Source organism: Schistocerca americana, chromosome 3 (assembly GCF_021461395.2).
Source record: "Schistocerca americana isolate TAMUIC-IGC-003095 chromosome 3, iqSchAmer2.1, whole genome shotgun sequence".
Classification (NCBI taxonomy): Eukaryota; Metazoa; Arthropoda; class Insecta; order Orthoptera; family Acrididae; genus Schistocerca; species Schistocerca americana.
In genome coordinates, this window is record NC_060121.1 from 754,534,819 (window position 1) to 754,558,506 (window position 23,688).

Sequence of the window (23,688 nt, forward strand, 5' to 3'; positions counted from 1 at the left end):
GCAGACTAGCATTCCTGTAAGAAAGGATATGATGAAGAAATGGCTTAACCACAGTCTGGGGGATGTTTACACAATGAAATTTTGACACTACAGATGAGTGTGCGCTGATATGAAACTTCCTGGCAAATTAAAATCGCACACTCAGCTGCAGAGTGAAAATTTCATTCTGTATACTGGATAGAATCCAGCTGTTCGTATAACAGGAGACTGGTAAATACCAGGGTGATTTCAGAAAGTGTCGTTCGATTGTGGACAAAACGAGAGCTTCGTCTGCAAACAATCGAAGAGATCGAGGCTGAAGGTAAGAAAATCACACATCTCACATTTGCGATGACGTGGCCGTGTTGTCTAGATCTAAGGAATAACTCTTCTTGTGGGCAGCCGCAACTGTAAGAGTATATTTTGTACAATGAATAAACCGCACAACAATTGCTGACTCAATATTTTATTGCATGCACGACCGGTTTCAAAACACTGGAAGTTCCATCGTCTGGTGTAGACTGTAATAAAATATTTTGTTACAGGACAAATGAAGGGAACTCTATAGTTTTCGTTAAACATCAGACAAGGAACTATTCAGTAAAATTTCTAGAATAAAATAGAAGAAAGAACAGCACGTTACTCACAAACAAAATCACTTAACCATCTGACGTCATCCTCCCCCCCGATGTTGACAAGCAACAAATATTCCGTGCTATGGGAGTTGGAACGTGTCAGTTTGAGTTGTTTCCATTGACTCTGTTGACCTGCTTTCAGCCGTTCTATAATTACATTGTTGGTCAGTGCATCTGCACTGTCGACTGGGGGAGAACGATGAGCAACAGAGTGTTTCATGAGATAACCACAGTGGCACCTTATCGGCAAATATTGTCATTTCTCAATTTGTGCTTTACATTTCATCTGTAGGTATATTAAGCGCTTATACAGTCCTGTGTTTCCTTTTCCCATTTGTTTATTAGGTTTCCATGTTACATTTCTGCACTTCCATTTCCCATTTCTTGCTAGTCTCTTAGAGAGAGTGTTTGACTGTCTGTGGTGCTTCCATGTACTTATATCATGGGGCAAGGGTTCTTTGGTGGTAGTGGCAATTTCGCCAACTTTTGTGTAGAGACAGAGTAGCTTCTGCTGGACCAGAGGGACATTAGGAGAGACAGGTTAGCATCTATTGTACATTTGGTACAGGTGGCCGCTACTACCTGAGGACCTGAGTCCGGAAGAGCGGAACAGCACTGTTTGCTGTGTCGTCGGAAGGTGAGGTTCTCTGTTCTGGTCATCTATTATAATATAAATTTAGGTAGCTGGAATGAGTAAGGAGTTTGCTGAGGCTCAGATGCTAATACGTTTCTTAGAAGCATAATCATGGTAAATCACACCGGAGTATCTATTTCAGTTAGTGGGTGCGACGATGCTTATAAATATTTCAATTATTTAACGAGATTCTTAGCCCCACCACTACTTTGTGATCGGAGAGCGCTTTGTACAAGCCATGTCTTCTGTCTGTTAGTGCGAATCTCAGAGTGTGAATGCGTTGTATGTATTATCTGTTTGTCATGTTAGAAATATTTTCCTGCGTTTTAATTTTAAATTCAATTCGTGAGTTCGGAGTTCCTTTGTGTTGACTAGCTAAACTACAAATGGTTCAAATGGCTCTGAGCACTATGGGACTTAACAGCTATGGTCATCAGTCCCCTAGAACTTAGAACTACTTAAACCTAACTAACCTAAGGACAGGACACAACACCCAGCCATCACGAGAGCTAAACTACAGTATTTGCCTTTCTGCCAGGTGGAGAGTCTTCAGCTCAATGTTCCTATTGATTCAAGTGTGCTGTGTAAACTAAATTTCGAATCGACTAAGGATTTGCTTTTATACTCTGTATTTCTGTATGTTTCGTACCTCGGAGAACTATGCAAGCTACCGACCACGTGGCTGGTCAGTAAAGCTAATGCTTCTCTGGCCCATCGTGTTCCTATCTGATGTATTCACGTTCTTTTCTTTCTTTGTGTGTGTTGTGGGATGAATGTGCTTGTGCAAGTAGATGAAACGAACCCTTTATTATACCAGGTCGAGGCTTTCCCACATGTTAAGAAATAGTTACTGAAATAGTTACTGTGTCGTACGTATTGTATAATGTTCTTATATGAACTGATACATGAAATAAATTTTATCTGTCTGTTAAATTGTGTTCACACCGTTACTTGTGCAACCCGTTCAACGGTTCGTTTGACTCCCTCAGAGTCTTCTGACTTCATTAATTCGTTCTTTTTGGTATTTCATTTGATGTTCACACGGAAATGTTACCTTGATGTTAATCTAACATTAGTAACGGAGGTAACATCCCAATGATTGAGTGCAAGAATAGTTTAACTACTAATCAGTTCATAAATTAATTGACTGAGACTTAATCCGCTAGGCTCGCTTCAACCTAACAATTCGGACAGGAATTGCACATGAAGCACAAGTAGGTATCACTCAGAGTAAAAAGGGGAGGTCTAGAAAAATACCCGATAACGGCATCACGATCGGACACAGAAAGTCACCAGAATCATAAAACCAATAAGATGCAATAAAGACGAGAAGAAAACGCATATTCTTTAGAATTACTTACGTGACTTTCATAAAAACCATTCCTCCTATCCGTCCGACTACCAGGAAAACCACCCAATAGTAAGTAGTTTTTTTATTTTTATTATTTTTTTAAAAATCTTATGGGACCTAACTGTTAAGGTCATTAGTCCCTAAGCTTACACACTACTTACCCTAAATTATCCTAAGGACAAACACAGACACCCACGCCCGACGGAGGCCGCGAACCTCCGCCGGGACCAGCCGCACAGCCCATGACTGCAGCGCCTAAGACCGCTCGGCTAACCCGCGCGGCAGCAAGTAGTTCCTAACCGCGATATTCAGGGCACAAACGAGCCAAAACGCAGGTGCGGTATGAATTCTATATGTTACTGGTAAACTGTTATACAGGAAAATCTGGAAGTGACAGCACAAAGGTCATGGAACCATCACAGCGTTAGGATGGAAGAGAATATGTACAACGAAAAGGAAGGGAAAATATTTCGTTATGCAGAAACCTTAACTTGCCTGAATAATACCATAATTAACTAAAATATTTTTATGATATAGGTCAGTGCGTTCATTAACAGTATAAAGACAATAGGAACGGAGATATCTTGTGATTAAAATTTCTTTCACGTACCTGAGTATCCGACCTTCCTCTGCATTGTGTAGGACGGTTAAGCTATCGCTCATCTGCTGCAGTTGATGTCTGTTGTCAATCAAATACATTATGAAAGCTGACCTGGAACTGTCCAGCTCTTCGCGTACTTTGAATCTCGTATGACAGTTCTTACATGCCTGGCCAGAATACCTGCTCTTACAAATGTTTCAAATGGCTCTGAGCACTATGGGACTTAACATCTTAGGTCATCAGTCCCCTAGAACAGAACTACTTAAACCTAACTAACCTAAGGACATCACACACATCCATGCCCGAGGCAGGATTGGAACCTGCGACCGTAGCCGCTCTTACACATTCGGCTTGTATCGCACTCAGTACGATACACGCCAGGATCGGAGAAAAGAATCTTTTTGAAAACTTCACGATTCCTTAACACACTGCCAAAATTTTTTGATATGAAAAATGCCGGAAGTGTGTTGGCTGAAAACTGTTTCTTTGCAGTCTTCCCTGATACGTACCCATGATACTGAATCTTATAAACCTTGTTGTTTTTCTTTTTCTCCTCTAGCACAGAGCAAGGTGGCGCAGTGGTTAGCACACTGGATTCGCATTCGGGAGGACGACGGTTCAATCATGCGGCCTGCCATCCTGATTTAAGTTATCCGTGATTTCCCTAAATCGGTTCAGGCAAATGCCGGGATGATTCCTATGAAAGGGCACGGCCGACTTCCTTCGTTAATCCGATGAGACCGATGACCCCACTGTTTGCTCTTTTCCACCAATCAACCAACCAATCTCCTCTGGCTTCACAGTGGTTCCCTTCCGTGCTCACCCACCCTAAACTAGCATTTTTTATTCAATTTATCAACCATAGATCCAGGATACCCACTACGCGCGGCAATATACACTCCTGGAAATGGAAAAAAGAACACATTGACACCGGTGTGTCAGACCCACCATACTTGTTCCGGACACTGCGAGAGGGCTGTACAAGCAATGATCACACGCACGGCACAGCGGACACACCAGGAACCGCGGTGTTGGCCGTCGAATGGCGCTAGCTGCGCAGCATTTGTGCACCGCCGCCGTCAGTGTCAGCCAGTTTTCCGTGGCATACGGAGGTCCATCGCAGTCTATAACACTGGTAGCATGCCGCGACAGCGTGGACGTGAACCGTATGTGCAGTTGACAGACTTTGAGCGAGGGCGTATAGTGGGCATGCGGGAGGCCGGGTGGACGTACCGCCGAATTGCTCAACACGTGGGGCGTGAGGTCTCCACAGTACATCGATGTTGTCGCCAGTGGTCGGCGGAAGGTGCACGTGCCCGTCGACCTGGGACCGGACCGCAGCGACGCACGGATGCACGCCAAGACCGTAGGATCCTACGCAGTGCCGTAGGGGACCGCACCGCCACTTCCCAGCAAATTAGGGACACTGTTGCTCCTGGGGTATCGGCGAGGACCATTCGCAACCGTCTCCATGAAGCTGGGCTACGGTCCCGCACACCGTTAGGCCGTCTTCCGCTCACGCCCCAACATCGTGCAGCCCGCCTCCAGTGGTGTCGCGACAGGCGTGAATGGAGGGACGAATGGAGACGTGTCGGCTTCAGCGATGAGAGTCGCTTCTGCCTTGGTGCCAATGATGGTCGTATGCGTGTTTGGCGCCGTGCAGGTGAGCGCCACAATCAGGACTGCATACGACCGAGGCACACAGGGCCAACACCCGGCATCATGGTGTGGGGAGCGATCTCCTACACTGGCCGTACACCACTGGTGATCGTCGAGGGGACACTGAATAGTGCACGGTACATCCAAACCGTCATCGAACCCATCGTTCTACCATTCCTAGACCGGCAAGGGAACTTGCTGTTCCAACAGGACAATGCACGTCCGCATGTATCCCGTGCCACCCAACGTGCTCTAGAAGGTGTAAGTCAACTACCCTGGCCAGCAAGATCTCCGGATCTGTCCCCCATTGAGCATGTTTGGGACTGGATGAAGCGTCATCTCACGCGGTCTGCACGTCCAGCACGAACGCTGGTCCAACTGAGGCGCCAGGTGGAAATGGCATGGCAAGCCGTTCCACAGGACTACATCCAGCATCTCTACGATCGTCTCCATGGGAGAATAGCAGCCTGCATTGCTGCGAAAGGTGGATATACACTGTACTAGTGCCGACATTGTGCATGCTCTGTTGCCTGTGTCTATGTGCCTGTGGTTCTGTCAGTGTGATCATGTGCTGTATCTGACCCCAGGAATGTGTCAATAAAGTTTCCCCTTCCTGGGACAATGAATTCACGGTGTTCTTATTTCAATTTCCAGGAGTGTGTATATTTTATCTCTCTGACGTGATGGGGACATCACTTAATCTGCTTAGAAGTGAGCTGAAGGCAGCCGTTTTATTTTTAAACGGGTAGTTCGATGTCACATTCAGGACTAAATCAGTTGTAGACTCTTTTCTATAAATGTCAAACTCTAATTTCCCACCATTTAAGGCGATATTATGTCTAAATATGGCAACGTCTCGTTGATCTGATGCTGAATGGAAGAAAACAACCTTTCCATGGAAAGAATTAAGTTTGTAATTTAAAGCGTCGTACTCTTCCTTGCTACCGCCATATAGAACGAAAACATCGTCAACGGAACGCATCCAACATTCCACCTAGCGTCCTCATCTGTGTACTTTTAAAAAGAAACCGTGTTCGAAACTTGTCCTAAAAATATTCGCACAAATAATAAATATTTTCTCCCCCATGAACCATGGACCTTGCCGTTGGTGTGGAGGCTCGCGTGCCTCAATGACACAGATAGCCGTACCATAGTAACAACCACAACAGAGGGGTATCTGTTGAGAGGCCAGACAAACGTGTGGTTCCTGAAGAGGGGCAGCAGCCTTTTCAGAAGTTGCAGGGGCAACAGTCTGGATGATTGACTGATCTGACCCTGTAACACTAACCAAAACGGCCCTTGCTGTTTTGGTACTGCGAACGGCTGAAAGCAAGGGGAAACTACGGCCGTAATTTTTCCCGAGGGCATGCAGCTTTACTGTGTGGTTAAATGATGGTGTCCTCTTGGGTAAAATATTCCGGAGGTGAAATAGTCCCCCATTCGGATCTCCGGGCGGGACTACTCAAGAGGACATGGTTATCAGGAGAAAGAAAACTGGCATTCTACGGATCGGAGCATGGAATGTCAGATCCCTTAAGCGGGCAGATAGGTTAGAAAATTTAAAAAGGGAAATGGGTAGGTTAAAGTTAGATATAGTGGGAATTAGTGAAGTTCAGTGGCAGGAGGAACAAGACTTTTGGTCAGCTGAATACAGGGTTATAAATACAAAATCAAATAGGGGTAATGCAGGAGTAGGTTTAATAATGAATAAAAAAATAGGAGTGCGGGTAAGCTACTACAAACAGCATAGTGAACGCATTATTGTGGCCAAGATAGACACGAAGCCCACGCCTACTACAGTAGTACAAGTATATATGCCAACTAGCTCTGTAGACGATGAAGAAGTTGATGAAATGTACGATGAGATAAAAGAAATTATTCAGATAGTGAACGGAGATGAAAATTTAATAGTCATGGGTGACTGGAATTCGACAGTAGGAAAAGGAAGAGAAGGAAACGTAGTAGGTGAATATGGATTGGGGCAAAGAAATGAAAGAGGAAGCCGCCTGGCAGAATTTTGCACAGAGCATAACTTAATCTTAGGTAACACTTGGTTCAAGAATCATGAAAGAAGGTTGTATACGTGGAAGAACCCTGGAGATACTGAAAGGTTTCTGATAGATTATATAATGGTAAGACAGAGATTTAGAAACCAGGTTTTAAATTGTAAGACATTTCCAGGGGCAGATGGCGACTCTGACCACAATATATTAGTTATGAACTGTAGATTAAAACTGAAGAACTGCAAAAAGGTGAGAATTTAAGGAGATGGGACCTGGATAAACTGAAACTACCAGAAGTTGTACAGAGTTTCAGGGAGAGCATAAGGGAACAATTGACAGGAATGGGGGAAAGAAATACAGAAGAAGAAGAATGGGTAGCTTTGAGGAATGAAATAGTGAAGGCAGCAGAGAATCAAGTAGGTAAAAAGACGAGGGCTAGTAGAAATCCGTGGGTAACAGAAGAGATACTGAATTTAATTAATGAAAGGAGAAAATACAAAAATGCAGCAAGTGAAGCAGGCAAAAAGGAATACAAACGTCTCAAAAATGAGATCGAGAGGAAGTGCAAAATGGCTAAGCAGGGATGGCTAGAGGACAAATGTAAGGATGTAGAGGCTAATCTCATGAGGGGTAAGATAGATACTGCCTACAGGAAAATTAAAGAGACCTTTGGAGAGGTCGTGCGGTAGCGTTCTCGGTTCCCGCGCCCGGGTTCCCGGGTTCGATTCCCGACGGGGTCAGGGATTTTCTCTGCCTTGTGATGACTGGGTGTTGTGTGATGTCCTTAGGTTAGTTAGGTTTAAGTAGTTATAAGCTCTAGGGGACTGATGACCATAGATATTAAGTCCCATAGTGCCCAGAGACATTTGAACCAGACCTTTGGAGAAAGGAGAACCACTTGCATGAATATCAAGAGCTCAGATGGAACCCTAGTTCTAAGCAAAGAAGAGAAAGCAGAAAGGTGGAAGGAGTATATAGAGGGTCTATACAGGGGCGATGTTCTTGAGGACAATATTATGGAAATGGAAGAGGAGGTAGATGAAGATGAAATGGGAGATATGATACCGCGTGAAGAGTTTGACAGAGCACTGAAAGACCTAAGTCGAAACAAGGCCCCGGGAGTAGACAACATTCCATTAGAACTACTAACAGCCTTGGGAGAGCCAGTCCTGACAAAACTCTACCATCTGGTGAGCAAGATGTATGAGACAGGCGAAATTCCCTCAGACTTCAAGAAGAATATAATAATTCCAATCCCAAAAAAAGCAGCTGTTGACAGATTTGAAAATTACCGAACTATCAGTTTAATAAGTCACAGCTGCAAAATACTAACGCGAATTCTTTACAGACGAAGCCGACCTCAGGGAAAATCAGTTTGGATTCCGTATAAATGTTGGAACACGTGAGGCAATACTGACCCTACGACTTACCCCAGAAAAAAGATTACGGAAAGGGAAACCTACATTTCTAGCATTTGTAGGCTTAGAGAAAGCTTTTGACAATGTTGCCTTGAATACTCTCTTTCCAAATTCTGAAGGTGGCAGGGGTAAAATACAGGGAGCGAAAGGCTATTTACAATTTGTACAGAAACGGCTATTTACAATTTGTACAGAAACCAGATGGCAGTTATAAGAATCGAGGGACATGAAAGGGAAGCAGTGGTTGGGAAGGGAGTGAGACAGGGCTGTACCCTCTCCCCGATGCTATTCAATCTGTATATTGAGCAAGCACTAGAGGAAACGAAAGAAAAGTTCGGAGTAGGTATTAAAATCCATGGAGAAGAAATAAAAACTTTGAGGTTCGCCGATGACATTGTAATTCTGTCAGAGACAGTATAGGACTTGGAAGAGCAGTTGAATGGAATGGACAGTGTCTTGAAAGGACGGTATAAGATGAACATCAACAAAAGCAAAACGAGGATAATGGAATGTAGTTGAATTAAGTCGGGTGATGATGTGGGAATTAGATTAGGAAATGAGACACTTAAAGTAGTAAAGGAGTTTTGCAATTTGGGGAGCAAAATAACTGATGATGGTCGAAGTAGAGAGGATATAAAATGTAGACTGGCAATGGCAAGGAAAGCGTTCTGAAGAAGAGAATTTTGTTATCATCGAGTATTGATGTAAGTGTCAGGAAGTCGTTTCTGAAAGTATTTGTATGGAGTGTAGCCATGTATGGAAGTGAAACGTGGACGATAAATAGTTTAGACAAGAAGAGAATAGAAGCTTTCGAAATGTGGTGCTACAGAAGAATGCTGAAGATTAGATGGGTAGATCACATAACTAATGAGGAGGTATTGAATACAATTGGGGAGAAGAGGAGTTTGTGGCACAACTTGACTAGAAGAAGGGATCGGTTGGTAGGTCATGTTCTGAGACATCAAGGAATCACCAATTTAGTACTGGAGGACAGCGTGGAGGGTAAAAATCGTAGAGGGGGACCAAGAGATGAATACACTAAGCAGATTCAGAAGGATGTAGGTTGCAGTAAGTACTGGGAGACGAAGAGGCTTGCACAGGATAGAGTAGCATGGAGAGCTGCAGCAGACCAGTCTCAGGACTGAAGACCACAACAACAATAAATATTTTAACGTTGGCCTTAAGTTTTAGTTGTTTTGATCTTGCGACCAAGTGTACAGCTAGAAACAGGGCCTGGCCATGGGTTCCCCACTAGCTTGCATTTTAGCGAATTTTTTTATGTCTTATCTCGAGTATGGATTTTTAAAGAAGTACCCAGAGGATGTAGCTAATGTCGTATGTTTGAATCGTAACGTTAACGATGCTTTCGTTCTATATGGCGGAAGCAAGGAAGAGTGTGGCAGTTTACATAAGAAACTTTTCATGGAAAGATTTATTTTCTGTTCAGCTTCAGATCAACTGATTCTTGACATATTTGGACTTAAACATCAGCTAAATGATGGTAAAATATAGTTTGACACTTATCGGAAGGAATCTACTACTGATTTAGTCCTGAGTGTAACATCAGTCCTCAATGGAACATCGAACTTCCCATTTTTACACAAAACTGCTGCGTTTAGGTCCCTCTTAAACAGATTAAGTAATGTTCCCATCACATAAAAATGACTTCAGTACAATGAAATAAACTGCTGCGTGTAATGGGTATCTGGGGTCTTTTGTTGATAAATGGAAAGTACTTCTATAGGGTTGAGGAGGGCGGAAGGTAATCACTCTGAACGCAGAGGAGGTATACACGATTTATAAGATTCCATATCGTGGATAAGTATCAGAGAGGACTGCAAAGAAACAGTTGTCAGCCAACATACTTCCGGCATTTTTCATACCAAAAATTTTTGGTAGGAATCGTAAGGTTTTCAAAAAGAATCTTGTCTCCTATCCAGGCGCGTACCATACTGAGTGCGATACAAGCCGAACGTGTGAGACCGGATATACTGGCCAGACAGGTAATAATTTTCGTACGAGATTCAAAGAACACAAAGAGCTGGACAGTTCTAGGTCAGCTTTCATAATGCATTTGATTGACAACAGACATCAGCTGCAGCACGTTAGCGATAACTTAACTATATTACACAATGCAGAGAAAGGTCGGATACCATGTGTCCTGGAAAAACCTGAAATCTTAAGAAGTCTCCATTCCCATCCTCTTGATAGTGTTAATGAGCGGACTGTCCTGTATCAGAAAAATATTTTAGTTAATTGTGATATAATTCAGGCAAGTTCAGGTATCTATGTAATGCAACATTTTTCGTAGCTTTTCGTTGTACAGGTTAGCTTCACTCCTAATGTTGTGATGGTCCCGTCTCCTTTCTGCTATCACTTCCATGTTTTCCGGTTTAAACTGTTGATCAGTTACATATCTGATTCATACCGCGCCTGCGTTATGTCTTGAGTACACCCTCAATATTCTCGGCTGTTGAGTACTTTCCCCTTAGTGTTCCCGACGGGCAGCATGGGGGAACGGTTTTATACAATTTATGTAAGTAATTCCACCAGTATGTGTTCTCTTCTCTTCTCTATTGCAGTTTACTTGTTTTATGATTCAGGTGACTTTCAGTGTCCGGTCGTCATTCCGTCTTTTGGGACTTTTCTAGGTCCTCCCTTTTTTTATTTCTTCCACACACGATTTTTGACCCACGACAACATTGGGATGAGGGCGGCCTCAGATCGTCAAGTGATTTTTATGTGTAAGTAACGTCGTCTTCTCTGTTTCATTTTATTTTAGAAATGTTTTGTTTAAAACCTGAGGATTCAGCCCCATTCTCTTGCAACACAATGTTTTCATTATTGCAGTTTGCACCAGATAATCGAACTTCAAGTGTCCCGAAACAGGTCGCGTACACAATAAAATATTGATTCAGCAACTGTTGTGCAGTTCCTTCAATTTACAAAATGGATTTGTACAGTTACAGCTGTCCCACAAGAAGAACTCTTCGTGGATTTACAACCAGCTAGGCTAAATGAGCTTTTCACAGGCTATATAGGCTATATAATTGTAACATTAAGTTAACTATAGAAATTATGCTAAGGTTGATTGTATTGCAATATCCAACGGTGTGTGAGACTTTGAAACCTATCAAAGTAATTGACCTATCCAGACGCCGTCACAGTCCCGTTAAGACTCCATCTTAACTGTAAATTACGCAACGGAATCACTGCCTTGAAATGCCCTAACATAGAATCATAAGGTGGGAAACTGCAATAACCCTATTATATAACTATCCGTTCAATTAACAGAATAAATCAGTGAATTGAAGTGAACTATGTGCTCCTTCAAATAAAAGTGCAATTGAAACATAAACCAATCATTTATTATGTTAAACAATTACAAACTATTGGCATCAACATTCTACAAAAAACAAAGTTAATTTCTGGCGATAACTAGGAAGATAGGTAAGCGGAGGGATGACTAATGTGTCCTAGCTGCACATTAAAGCACTAATCCAATATAACCCAACGGTTAATTTAGAATTTCCAGTGATCGGTTGAATGCCACATCAAACGGTTCTAAGGCATGAACTGGGTCTAGCGGAACTGTGGCAACGGTACGCTTGCTATCTAAACATTAACCTCTCACTAACCTGCTGTGGCTGTAAGTCGGACCGCGCTCGTAGTGGAGAATTAGAATCTCGCTCGTCAGGACTCGGTCACTTCCAAGCGCCACGACGTCTCGAACCAGCGACCTGTCTCCATGCACAATGAAACCAAGAGTGTCCCTTTTCTTCCACCAGCTTCGACTAGGTAGTTTGTACCAACCTGGCCACAAACGCCAATCAGGAAAACTGTTACTCTTTTCAGCCAATAACGTGCCACTGCCACTTTTAGCAAAGTCTCACCCTGGAATGTCGTCAGTCACGGGCCAATCAGAGCACATTTTCCTGGTTAGTTGGTCCTAGAAATTCCCGTCTGACGTCAGCCGGCGATGGGCGAATCAGACCATACCTTAAGACTTCTGAATTTTCCGAGGTCAGACCACATTCCAAGACTTAGGCTTTTCCCCCATTAATTGTGGTGTCCCAGCAAGCACTTGGAACTTTTGCCCTCGGCCATCTCAAGAGGCGAGTCGTCCCACAGGTTGCTAACCCTGACTTAGTGACAAGGACTGGTAGGTTCCGCGAGCTTCCATCGGTGGCCACTTAACACGCGCAAGCCAGCACAACGCTTCGAGTGCCTACGAGACACCTGAGGCATTCACAGCGGTGTCCAGGCTGTGCAGTTCTCACATACTCACAGACTGGAGCTATTAGCACCTTTGCCGACGACCACAGAAATATTTTAAAATACGTTTCCCCGTAATAAACCAACGTAATGAGATGCTGTGTCCCATCGCACGAGCGATGGGACACAGCATCTCCGAAGGAGCGATGAAGTGGGGTTTTTCCCGTACGACCATTTCATGAGTGTACCGTGAATGTCAGGAATCCGGTAAAACATCAAATCTCCGACATCGCTGCGACCGGAAAAAGATCCTGCAAGAACGAGGCTAACGACGAGTGAAGAGAATTGTTCAGCGTGACAGATGTCCAACCCTTCCGCAAACTGCTGCAGATTTCAATGCTGGGCCATCAACAGGTGTCAGCATGCAAACCATTCAGCGAAACATCATCAACATGGGCTTTTGGAACCGAAGGCCCACTCATGTACCCTTGATGACTGCACAACACAAAGCTTTACGCCTTGCCTGGGCCCGTCAACACAGACGTTGGACTGTTGATGGCTGGAAACATGTTGCCTGGTTGGACGAGTCTCGTTTCAAATTGTATCGAGCGGATGGACTTGTACGGGTATGGAGACAACCTCATGAATCCATGGACCCTGCATGTCAGCAGGGGACTGTTCAAGCTGGTTCAAATGTGTGTGATATCTTACGGGACTTAACTTCTAAAATAATCAGTCCCTAAGCTTACACACTATTTAACCTAAATTATCCTAAGGACAAACATACACACCCATGCCCGAGGGACGACTCGAAACTCCGCCGGGACCAGCCGCACAGTCCATGACTGTAGCGCCTTAGACCGTTCGGTTTATCCCACGCGGCCGTTCAAGCTGGTGCAGGCTCTGTAATGGTGTGGGGAGTGTGCAGTTGAAGTGATGTGAGACCCCTCATACCTCTAGGTACGATTCTGACAGGTGACACGTACATAAGTATCCTGTCTGATCACCGGCATCCATTCACGTCCATTGTGCATTCCGACGGACTTGGACAATTCCAGCAGTACATTGCGATACCTCATACGTCCAGAATTACTACAGACTGGCTCCAGGAACACTCTTCTGAGTTTAAACACTTCCGCTGGCCACTAAACTCCCCAGACATGAACATTATTGAACATATCTGGGCCGGCCGCGGTGGCCGAGCGGTTCTAGGAACTTCAGTCTGGAACCGCGAGACTGCTACGATCGCATGTTCGAATCCTGCCTCGGGCATGGATGTGTGTGATGCCCTTAGGTTAGTTAGGTTTAAGTAGTTCTACGTTCTAGGGGACTGATGACCTTAGATGTTAAGTCCCATAGCGCTCAGAGCCATTTGAACCATTTGAAGCATATCTGGGATGTATTTCAACGTACTATTCAGAAGAGGTATCCACCGCCTCGTACTCTTACGGATTTGCGGACAATCCTTCAGGATTCATGGTGTCAGTTCCCTCCAGCACTGCTTCAGACATTAGTCTGAGTCCATGCCACGTCGTGTTGCGGCACTTCTGCGTGCTCGCGGGGGCTTTCCGTGATTTTAGGCAGATGTACCAGTTTTAATGACACCAACACTAATCAAGAATGTTTCATGGCTTGTATTTTGTAATTAACTCGTTAATGGTTCAAATGGCTCTGAGCACTATGGAACTTAACTTCTGAGGTCATCAGTCCCCTAGAACTTAGAACTACTTAAACCTAACTAACCTAAGGACATCACACACATCCATGCCCGAGGCAGGATTCGAACCTGCGACCGTAGCGGTCGCGCGGTTCCAGACTGTAGCGCCTAGAACCGTTCGGCCACCGCGGCCGGCTTAACTCGTTTATTCTCTTGAATAGTGTCGCAGTATTATGTGCAGTTCTGTAAGCTGTTGTACGTTGCTAACATGAGGGAAAAAATCTATTTTACATCCTAGGTCTAAAGATGGCTAAATAATCAACTGTAACTAATAGTCAATCCAGTTAAAGCGGATTTCATGGCCGATCTCAGCTTCATGGGTTTTCAATCCCTAACGTAGACACAAAAGCTTACAGCAGATAGGGTATTTACTTGTTGACATTATCGGAAAACTTGTTATAATGGGAAACCCTAAAGGAACTAGATTCCAGACGACGATTAAGTTAGATGAACTTGACCATTCGTGCGACTCTCAATACAAACGTCTAAAAAAAGTGATTTACAGGAAACGTAAAGTGACTGAACAGGACATATATAAGGATTTAGAAGAATATTTCACTAGGCGAAAGATATATACTGCCTACAGAAGTATCAAAGAGACTTTTGTAGAGAAGCATCTGTATGAATATTGAAATCTCAGATGAGAAACCTTTACCAAGCAACGAAGGGAAAACTGAAAACTGGAAGGAGATATACAAGGGAGATGAACTTGAACGCAATATTATACAAATGTAAGTGCACGTATATGAAGATGAGATGGAAGATTTTATTCTGCGAGAAGAATTTGACAGAGCACTGTGAGATCTATCTCAAAACAATGTCCAGGGAATATACAACATTCCGTCAGATCGCTTTGAGACAACCAGCCCTGACAAAACTTTTCCATCTAGTGTGCAAGATGTATGAGAAAGGCTAAATATCCTCAGACTTCTTGAAGACTGTGGTAATTCCAAAAAAGGTAGTTGTTGACAGGTGTGAATATTATCAGACTATAAATTTAGTAAGTGATGGTTGCAAAATACTAACACGAATTCCTTAAAGAAAAATGTAAAAACTGGTAGAAGCTGTCCCTGGGGAAGATCAGTTTGGATTTCGGAGAAATGTAGGAACATGCAAGACAATACTGACGCTACGACTTATCTTAGAACAAAGGTTAAGAAAAGGCGACCCTACGCTTATAGCATTTGTAGACTTAAAGAAAGCTTTTGAGAATGTTGACTGGAATAGTCTCTTCGGAATTCTGAAGGTAGTGGAGGAAAATACAGGAAGCGAAAGGGTTTTCACAGCTTGTATAGAAACCAGACGCCAGTTATAAGAGTCGAGAGGAATGAATGGGAAGCAGTGGTTGAGAAAAGAGTGAGACAGGATTATTCTGTCTATAGTCCGCGGCTCGTGTTCTTGCGGTAGCGTTGTCACTTCCGGCGCACGGGGTTCCGGGTCCGATTCCCGGCGGGGTCGGGGATTTTCTCTGCCTCGAGATGACTGGGTGTTGTGTGTCTTTCATCATCATTTCATCCTCGTTCACTCGCAAGTCGCCGTAGTGGCGTTAAAGAACTTGTGGAGCGGCGGCCGAACCGCCCCGCGGGGGGACTCCCGGTCACCAATGCCATACGCTCGTTATTATTATTATTATTATTATTATTCCGTCTACATATTGAGCAAGCAGCAAATGAAACCAAAGAAACATTTCGAGTTGGAATTAAAGTTCAGAGAGAAGAGATAAAAACCTTGAGGATTCACCGATGACATTGCAAGTCTCTCAGAGATAGCAAAGGACTTGGAACAGCAGCTGAACGGATGGATAGTGTCTTGAGAGGAGGACGAAAGATGAACATCAACAAAGGCAAAACAAGGGTAATGGAATGTAGTCGAATTAAATCAGATGACGCTGAGGGAGTTAGATTAGGAAACGAGACGCTTAACGTAATAGATGAGTTTTGCTATTTGCGCAGAAAAATAACTGATAATGGCCGAAGTAGAGAAGATATAAAATGTAGACTGGCAATGGTGAGAAAAGCAGAAGAGATGTTTGTTAATAATATAGACTCAAGTGCTAAGAAGTCTTTTCTGGAGGTGTTTATGTGAAGTGCAGCCACGCGCGGAAGTGAAACATGGAAGATAAACTGTTTACACAAGACGAGAATAGAACCTTTTGAAATGAGGTGCTACATAAGAATGCTGAAGACTGAATGGGTAGATCGCGTAACATGATGAGGTACTGAATGCATCTAAGGAGACAAGAAATTTGTGGCACAACTTGATTAAATGTAGGGACCGGTTGACAGGACACATTCTGAGACATCGCGTGTCACCAATTTAGTACTGGGAGGAAGTGTGGGGGAGTAAACACTCCAGAGGGAGATCAAGAGATGAGTACAGTAAACAGATTCAGAAGGACTTAGTTTGCAATAGTTATTCGGAGATGAAGAGGATTGCACAGGATAGGGTAAAATGGAGTGCTGCATCAAAGCAGTCTGCGGACCGAAGACCACCGACACCACCACCACCACAACAACAACAACTTGACTGACGGGAGGACCGAGCGAGGTGACGCAGTGGTTAGCACACTGGACTCGCATTCGGGAGGACGACGGTTCAATCCCGCGTCCGGCCATCCTGATTTAGGTTTTCCGTGATTTCCCTAAATCGCTCCAGGCAAATGCCGGAATGGTTCCTTTGAAAGGGCACGGCCGACTTCCTTCCCCATCCTTCCCTAATCCGATGAGACCGATGACCTCGCAGTTTGGTCTCTTCCCCTAGATAACCCAACCCAACCAACTGACGGGAGGCATATGATGGTCTGTTGCCTTCAGCAGAGCGCCGCATCTGCGGAGTCTCGTCACGTGAGTGGCAGAGTGTGACGGCGTGCGGCCAGCAGCGGAGGAAGTGCCACCAGAACATGCAAGCGGCGTACGCCCTGAGGTGAGGCAGCCACGCCGCTTAGGGCGAGAGCGAGGCCAGCATGCCACGGGCTTCATTCAGCAGGCCGCGGATGGGCGGCACTCGCAATGAGGGAGCCACTCACTGCCGCGCACTCTAAATAGATAGTTACGTGTTCCACTGATCATACGAAAACGATTGTTTTGTCGAAATGATGTGGAGTGAGTCAGTTTACAGGATTTGTATGCATGATCGGTGTTAATTTCAAAGCACTCCGTCTTCAGGCCACAAGGGGCCCATCGGGACCATCCGACCGCCGTGTCATCCTCAGAAGAGGATGCGGGATGCGGATAGGAGTGGCGTATGGTCAGCACACCACTCTCCCGGTCGTTATATTGATATTCTTGACCGGAGCCGCTACTATTCGGCCGAGTAGCTCCTCAATTTGCATCACGAGGCTGAGTGCACCCCGAGAAACGGCAACAACGCATGGTGGCCTGGATGGTCACCCATCCAAGAGCCAGCCACGCCCGACAGCGCTTACTTCGGTGATCTGACGGAAACCGGTGCACCCACTGCGGCAAGGCCGTTACCTGGTACACGTTTTTTTTTGCTGGCTACCAATTTTTAGGTAGATATTCGTCAATGGAATTGAAGGAGTTGTTCAGGAGAAATGATTTTAAAGTAGATTCAAAACTTGCCTCGCTATCTGTCAGACATTTTATGTTACCGGGCAAATGCTCAAAAATTTTTATTATTCCATACTCGCTGAGCCACTGACAGCTTTAACTGCGGGTAATGCAGTGGGCATTTGGAGTCGGGTACATTGCAAAAGGCCATTAATACAGTGGCACGTAGATCTTAACGCCTTCAATGGACAAGTCAAGATTCAAACTGCACAGAGGCAGACTGGAGACGTGTAATGTGGTATGATTATTCGGCGATTATACCTTTTTTCGAATGATGGAAGGCGTCAAGTCAACTGATGACCAAATGAGACGTTTAACTCATAGTGTCAGTAGGTTTAGTTCAGACCCAATAAGGTTTTTTGAGTGTTTTTAGAATTCCGTCACTCAGTCGGTAAAAATGGAAGCTATATAATACCTTTTTGTGGTCCGTCCGTCAGTCTGCCTGTCTCTGTTCGACTTTCCTAAACCCAATTTTTCAGAAACAGATAGACGTATTAAGTTGAAATCGTTATCACATATTAAGATCTTGCGGCCCCTTAGTACTGTAAAAAAGTAAAGCTTCTAAGTTAATGTAAACCAAAGATACGGCCATTTGGTTCAAATGGCTCTGAGCACTATGGGACTTAACTTCTGAGGTCATCAGTCCCCTAGAACGTAGAACTACTTGAACCTACCTAACCTAAGGACATCACACACATCCATGCCCGAAATGTACAGGATATTTCCCTTTGATCTAGAATCATGAAAATTGCCAAGAAGCAAGGTTCCACAATACAATCAAAAGAAAAATCCTAAAATTTATATCACACGAAGAAAAATTTTTTTTGTCATTTCTTATCAGACTGTCTATCCGTCCATCCAGTTATTAAGAACCCTTCTTCTCACGAACGATTAAAAGTATCAGTTGAAATCTGTGTCATTACTGAAGTCTATCGTACCTTGGCCGTATACTAAACGTTGGTTTCTGGGTCAGTACAGTCAAAAGATTCGGCCATTTACGTCCCATACCTAAACTAACCTAACCTGACCTGATACTCGCAAACTCACTCATTAGAACATACATGGTACTTCCCATTAACCTAGAATCATGAAATTTGGCAAGAAGCAGGATTTCACATTGAAAGTAAAGAGAAAATCTGCAAATTGTTAACTTGTTAACCTGTAATAGTATAAAAAGAAAAAATATATAGTTAAAAAGTATTTGTTTGTTGCTATTCATCCGTTTGTTCGTCTGTCCAGCGGTTAAGATCCTTTTTCCTTGTAAACAAGTTGGCGTATAAAATTCAAATTTATCTCACATACTAAGATTCATGGTCCGTTGGCAGTGTAAAAATCTTACGCTTTTAAGTCAATGCAGTCAAAAGACACGACATTTATGTCACATGTTTTCATGCTCGCAAACTCATTTATCGAAACTTATAGGGTACTTCCCGTTATACTAGAACCATGAAATTTGCCAAGAAGTAAGGTTTCAATGTACTGGTAAAGAAAAAATCCTATATCTGTGAAATTTTAATGACATCACAAGAGAAAAAATGTCATTTGTCATCTTATTGGCTGCCTGTCCGTCCTTCTGGTAAGCCCTCTTTTTCTCAGGAATGGATAGATGCATCAAGTTGAAATTTATGTCACGTGTTACGGTCTATGGATCTTTGGGATGCAAAAGAGTGAAGCTTTTGTCAGTGCACTCAAAAGATACTGCCATTTATATCACATATTTTGACATACTTACAGCGTACTTCCCTTGGCGAAGAACCATGAAGTTTGGCAAGAAAAAGATTTCACAGTACAAGTGAAAAGGAAAAAATCAAAAAATTATTAATTTCTAATTATATCGCATGCAAAACTGTTCATTTTTCATTTGTTATCCGACTTCAGACTTGAAACTAAAGCAGTCTCGAAAGTCTTGGAATCTGTGGGACCAATATCTTACCAGTAACTATCGATATACATAATTAAGTTTATTGGGAACCCTCGCTGCGCGAGCCCTACTTGCATCTGGCCAATTTTTTTAACATGTCTTGGGTCACCCTGAACACGAACCAGCATGTTTATTTCTACATAGTTCGTGACTAACAGTTATCCTTTCGCATCGTCTTAATAATGAACATGCTGTGGGCACTCCCCTCTTCAAAGACGAAAATAGTCGTGCTCACTGGGTTGCACAATATGTTACTGGCTTGAAGAACACCCAGACATGTTATCGCACTTGAATGCTTAATGCCCAGATTATGATCAAGCAGAAAATATCAGAAACTATTCGAATCAGCGGGTGCCCGCAGTTTGTTATCACTAAGGGATCTAAACATCAATAAGCGGCTTCAGTTGCATATGGCACACCTGAGGAAACTTGTCGACTTCCTTCCTCGTCGCTTTTAGGCCAATATCGAAGTTATGGCGTGTGTTACAAGTTACTAGCGTGATGTCTCCTGCAGTTGACTAACGCTCTGCCTTGTGTCCCCCACGCATCGCTCCCGTAGAGACCGCGAAAAGTGCTATGTTCTGTCCAGACACATAACGTGACCAACAGTCAAAAGACTGAATAACCACATTTTGAAGCACGGACGTGCAGGAAGTGAATGAGAGAGCTTCTAGACGGTACCGACAGTAATGTGGAGCCGTGTCGGCTCCAGTTTCGCGGCCAGCTGCGCTAGGCTTCTCGGTTAAGGATTCGTGGTGCGAATAGCACGGTCGAGTTCATCCCGCAGATTCTCGATTGGGTTTAACCCTGGCAGTTTGGCGGCCCGTAAACTCATCCTAGTGCTCTTCGAGCCACGCATGCTGCTGAGAGTTGTGTGAGACGCTGCAGTGTCCTTCTGGTAGATGCTATCGTGCAGAGGGAAAACAAACTGCATGCAGGGGTGCACGTGGTTCCCAAGGATAGATGCAAATCTCTGTTGATGAACTGAGCGTTGTGCACTGAGGAGGTTACCCAGGGAACCAGGAAGTGTCAAGAAATCATTCCCCACATGGTAACGCTCTCTTCTCCGGCCTGGACAACTTCTGACGATTGCTACAGGGTGTCTGCTTTCATGCACTTAACACCGTACACGACGACGGCCATCTGTCCGATGGGGCATAAAACATGAGTCGTCTGAAAAGGTCACCTGTCGGCACTCAAAGGACTTCCAGTTGCCGCATTGGCGTGCACATTCCAGCCATCATCACCGATGAACAACAGCATGCGTGCATGAACCAGGCGACTGCTGCAAAGGCGCATAAGCAGTAACGTTCGCTAAACAGTAGTTGAGTATACATTGTTGGTAGCCTCTTGGTTCATCTGGACTTCCAGTTGCTCAACAGTTGCACGTCTATTCGCCTGTACACATGTCCGCAGCCGTCGTGGGCTCCTTCGTCTATGGCCCGTTGTGAATCACAGTTGCCTCGGCGCCAGTTTCATAGCGCCATTTTACCACGCACAGTATACCTTAACCACGGCGGCATGCGAACAGTTTACAAACTTATCCGTTTCGTAAACGCTTCCACCTGTGGCCCGAAAGCCAATGATCATGCTATTTTGGTTGTCAAATAAATGGCGCCGTTGCCGCATTACGGCAACGAGTGCATTGATTTCCACGTCCACCGAAACACTTTTTATGTCCTCCACTGTCAATGCTGCCACCTGCAGTCTGTGAGTGGTCATTGCACTTTCACGTCGAGCACAAGCGATGGTCACGTTAATGCGAATCGACCTTGTAATAACAACGCGCACCGACGCGTTTAAGAAGAATCTCCAATAACCGCCACAGTGGAAAGTACCCACTGCCATACTCTTTACAGAGATTTATATAGTTTGTTTGAAGTAGGACTTTTATTTTTCGAGCTTCAATAAACTAAGAATCGTTTGGCTTCCGCGTAAGTTATCACAATTGCGAAGAGATAATGCCTACGTAGAAAATAACACATTGAAACAGCGTTCGTGCACTGGTTTATAAAAATTCCAAAAAACCGTCAACACAGGGATAATTAGGGAAAACGTAAATCATTTAACAAACAAGCCACATATGTTACCAGACTGCTGCTGCACAAGGACACCTCGTACAAACCAGTGGCCCTGGAATACACTCCGTTATGTGTACCTACCGGTCAGTTGCATGTTTTCGATGTTAGGGCAGCCCTTGGAGCTTTGAGAAAGTCAGGAGTAGCAGACAGCCAACTTTAACAAACGGCTTCTTGACATAATTTAGAGTAACTGTAGTGATGGGTAGTTGGCATTTCTCAGGCAAGTCACGCTTCCCATCTTGTCTGTGGACTGTCTAAGCCACTCTTAAACAAAGTTTCAAAATTTTTCTAGAATAGGGGTACCTCTTATCAATACAGAAATAAGGCCGGAAAAATTATAGTGACGAACTCACCTAAGAGGAACATCTTTCGTTTATTCATCTTTCCTTTAGTGCTGAGTCCCAAGAATGACTTGCAGTAATCTGTTAGGCGGCAGATTTCCGTTACATCTATCTACATCTACGTCCATACTCCGCAAGCCACCTGACGGTGTGTGGCGGAGGGTACCTTCAGTACCTCTATCGGTTCTCCCTTCTATTCCAGTCTCGTATTGTTCGTGGAAAGAAGGACTGTCGGTATGCCTCTGTGTGGGCTCTAATCTCTCTGGTTTTATCCTCATGGTCTCTTCGCGAGATATACGTAGGAGGGAGCAATATACTGCTTGACTCTTCGGTGAAGGTATGTTCTCGAAACTTCAATAAAAGCCCGTACCGAGCTACTGAGCGTCTCTCCTGCAGAGTCTTCCACTGGAGTTTATCTATCATCTCCGTAACGCTTTCGCGATTACTAAATGATCCTGTAACGAAGCGCGCTGCTCTCCGTTGGATCTTCTCTATCTCTTCTATCAACCCTATCTGGTACGGATCCCACACTGCTGAGCAGTATTCAAGCAGTGGGCGAACAAGCGTACTGTAACCTACTTCCTTTGTTTTCGGATTGCATTTCCTTAGGATTCTTCCAATGAATCTCAGTCTGGCATCTGCTTTACCGACGATCAACATTATATGATCATTCCATTTTAAATCACTCCTAATGCGTACTCCCAGATAATTTATGGTATTAACTGCTTCCAGTTGCTGACCTGCTATTTTGTAGCTAAATGATAAAGGATCTATCTTTCTGTATATTCGCAGCACATTACACTTGTCTACATTGAGATTCAATTGCCATTCCCTGCACCATGCATCAATTCCTGCCTACTTCGTTCCCGTGTAGGAGCTGCAGCAGACATCTTTTATAATGCGATTTATTTCAGTTGCGGTCTTCCTCTAGTCTTTTTTTCAATTGGTATATCCCTCCATTATCGTTTTGGGGCCTCTCATGTCTCAATAGATGACAATAGGATTCCACAAGCTCCCCTCCCAACCTTCTTCATTGATCTTATGAGTCCTTTTGGTTCACTTGATGCGCCAGTACCGACTGAAGAATTTTGTCTTTTCCTATCCTCAGTTCTCAGAGTGCAAATCAAACGCTCCTACACTACAAACATAAGCTTTCACATTCAGAGACCTTTCCCTCATTTGTTAGCCGTTACTTTCTGAGGTTAATATTTTCTTCTTTTTACTGAAGCCATTTATTGGTTAACACAGTTCTGCTTCTTACTAATCCTTTGTTACTACTGTCTATCCTCTTTTTATCTCCCTTCTTAAATCATTTTTTTTTCTTTTATAATTTCGTATTTCCAGTATACATGGATCGCCCAGAAGGTAATGCACCGCATATTTTTTTATTCAACAATTCTTTATCGAACATAATGAGAATTACACACACAAAAGAATTGTGTTTTATCTACAGACCCTATTTTTCCGCATAACCTGCATCCCGTTCTATGTTTTCCACCAGCGCGAAACAATGGTGGAGGGGGGGCGGTATGCACTGTCGGTACTAATCTTTGTCCCGGTGACG